This window comes from Pseudophryne corroboree, chromosome 2 (assembly GCF_028390025.1).
Source record: "Pseudophryne corroboree isolate aPseCor3 chromosome 2, aPseCor3.hap2, whole genome shotgun sequence".
NCBI lineage: Eukaryota > Metazoa > Chordata > Amphibia > Anura > Myobatrachidae > Pseudophryne > Pseudophryne corroboree.
This window is the reverse complement of record NC_086445.1, coordinates 933,654,093-933,657,056: the sequence shown is the minus strand read 5'-3', so window position 1 is coordinate 933,657,056 and position 2,964 is coordinate 933,654,093.

Below are 2,964 nucleotides of genomic sequence, written 5' to 3'. Positions count from 1 at the left end.
CTGGAACAATGAGTATTGCCTGAACCCTTGTTCTTCTTATGATCTTTATCACCTTTGGAATGAGTGGAAGTGGAGGGAACACATAGACCGACGGAAACACCCACGGTGTCACTAGGGCATCCACCGCTATTGCTTGAGGGTCCCTCGACCTGGAACAATATCTCTGAAGTTTCTTGTTGAGGCGAGACGCCATCATGTCTATCCCAACGACTTGTCACTTCTGCAAAGACCTCTTGATGAAGACCCCACTCTCCTGGATGGAGATCGTGTCTGCTGAGGAAGTCCGCTTCCCAGTTGTCCACTCCTGGAATGAAAACTGCTGACAGAGCGCTTGCATGTCTCTCCGCCCAGCGAAGAGCTTCTGTGGCCTCCGCCATCGCCGCTCTGCTCTTTTTTCCGCCCTGGCGGTTTATGTAGGCCACTGCTGTTATGTTGTCTGACTGAATCAAGACAGGCAGACCGCAAAGAAGATGTTCCGCTTGCAGAAGGCCGTTGTAAATGGCCCTTAATTCCAGAATGTTTATGTGCAGACAAGCTTCCTGGCTTGACCATTTTCCCTGGAAATTTCTCCCCTGTGTGACTGCTTCCCAGCCTCGGAGATGCATGTCCAGGTGAGACCCGGACCACTTGTCCAACAGGTCCCACTGAAACACCCTGGCATGGAACCTGCCATACTGAATGGCCTCGTAGGCCACTACCATCTTCCCCAGCAACCGAGTGCATTGAAGAATCGACACTCTTGCCGGTTTCAGAATCTGTTTTACCATGTTCTGTATTTCCAGAGCCTTTTCCCCTGGAAGAAAAACTCTCTGTAATTCTGTATCCAGAATTATACCCAGGAACGACAGCCGTGTGGTCGGAACCAATTGTGATTTTGGCAAGTTTAGGAGCCAACCATGTTGTTGCAGAATCGTCAGTGAGAGCGCAACGTTGTTCAGCAATTGCTCCTTGGATCTCGCCTTTATGAGGAGATCGTCCAGGTACGGGATAATTGTGATTCCCTGCTTGCACAGGAGAGCCATCATTTCCGCCATAACCTTGGTGAAAATCCTCGGAGCCGTGGACAGACCAAACGGCAACGTCTGAAATTGATAATGACAATCCTGAACAGCAAACCTCAGGTAAGCCTGATGTGGAGGATATATGGGGACGTGTAAGTAGGCATCCTTTATGTCGACCGACACCATAAAATCCCCCTCCTCCAGACTGGAGATCACTGCTCGGAGAGATTCCATCTTGAATTTTTTAGAAAGAAATTGAGGGATTTTAGGTTCAGAATCGGTCTGACTGAGCCATCCGGCTTCGGGACCACGAACAGACTCGAATAAAAGCCCTCCCCCTGTTGTGACAGGGGTACCGTGACAATGACTTGATTTTGACATAGCTTTAGTATTACAGCGCATACTACCTCCCTTTCTGGAAGAGAAGCTGGCAAGGCCGATTTGAAAAATCGGTGAGGGGGCACGTCTTGAAACTTTGTACCCTTGGGTTACTATTTCTAATATCCAAGGATCCAGGGCCAAGTGAAACCAGACCTGACTGAAGAGTTTGAGATGTGCCCCCACCAGTGCGGACTCCCGCAGAGGAGCCCCAGCGTCATGCGGTGGAATTGGTAGAAACCGGAGAGGACTTCTGTTCTTGGGAACTTGCCACAGCCTGTGACCTCTTTCCCTTTCCTCTTCCTCTTGCAGCAAGGAAGGAGGACCCTCGTCCTTTTTTGTATTTATTGGGCCGAAAGGACTGCATCTGATAGTGGGGCGTTTTCTTTTGTTGTGCAGGAACATAAGGTAAAAATTATGACTTACCCGCGGTAGCCGTAGATACCAGGTCAGTGAGGCCATCACCAAACAAGACACTACCGTTAAATGGTAGAGACTCCATAGTCTTCTTAGAGTCAGCATCAGCATTCCATTGATGAATCCACAATGCCCTCCTAGCCGAGACTGCCATGGCATTGGCCCTTGATCCCAAAAGGCCAATGGCCCTTGATCCCAAAAGGCCAATATCCCTTGCAGCTTCTTTTAAATATGCTGCAGCGTCAATGATATGACCCAGAGTCAAAAGCACGCTATCCCTCTGCAGGGTATCTATCTCAGATGACAAGTTATCTTCCCACTTTTCAATAGCGTTACTCACCCATGCCAAAGCAACGGCAGGCCTGAGTAGCGAACCTGTAGTGACATAAATGGCTTTTAGTGTATTTTCCTGCTTACGATCCGCAGGATCCTTTAGGGCTGCCGTGTCAGGAGACGGAAGCGCTACCTTCTTGGACAGACGCAAAAGAGCTTTGTCCACCGTGGGCGTTGACTCCAACTTTTCCCTGTCCGCAGAGGGGAACGGATATGCCACTGGAATTCTGTTGGGAACCTGTACCTTCTTGTCAGGATTTTCCCAAGCCTTTTCAAAAAGAGCGTTCAGTTCATGAGAGGGAGGAAACGTTTCCTCAGGTTTGTTTCCTTTAAACATACAGACCCTTGTATCAGGAACAGCAGGGTCCTCCGTGATATGTAATACGTCTTTTATCGCCACAATCATGTACTGAATGCTCTTAGCCAGTTTAGGATTCAATCTGGCATCACTATAGTCAACACTGGAATCAGAGTCCGTGTCGGTATCTGTATTTGCTATCTGGGTAAATGCACGTTTCTGTGACCCCGAAGGGGTTTGAGCTTGCGACAATGCATCCTCCATGGATTTCCTCCATGTCTGGTTCTTACACTCAGATTTATCTAATCTCTTAGTCAACCAAGTCACATTGGCATTCAAAACACTCAACATATTTACCCAATCAGCCGTCGGCGGTGCCGACACGGTCACTCCCACAGCCTTTTCTGTCCCCACTACAGCCTCCTCCTGGGAAGAGCATTCAGCCTCAGACATGTTGACACACGCGTACCGACACCCACAACCACACTGGGGTTATAGGGGACAGACCCACAGCAAAGCCTGTTAGAGAAACACAGA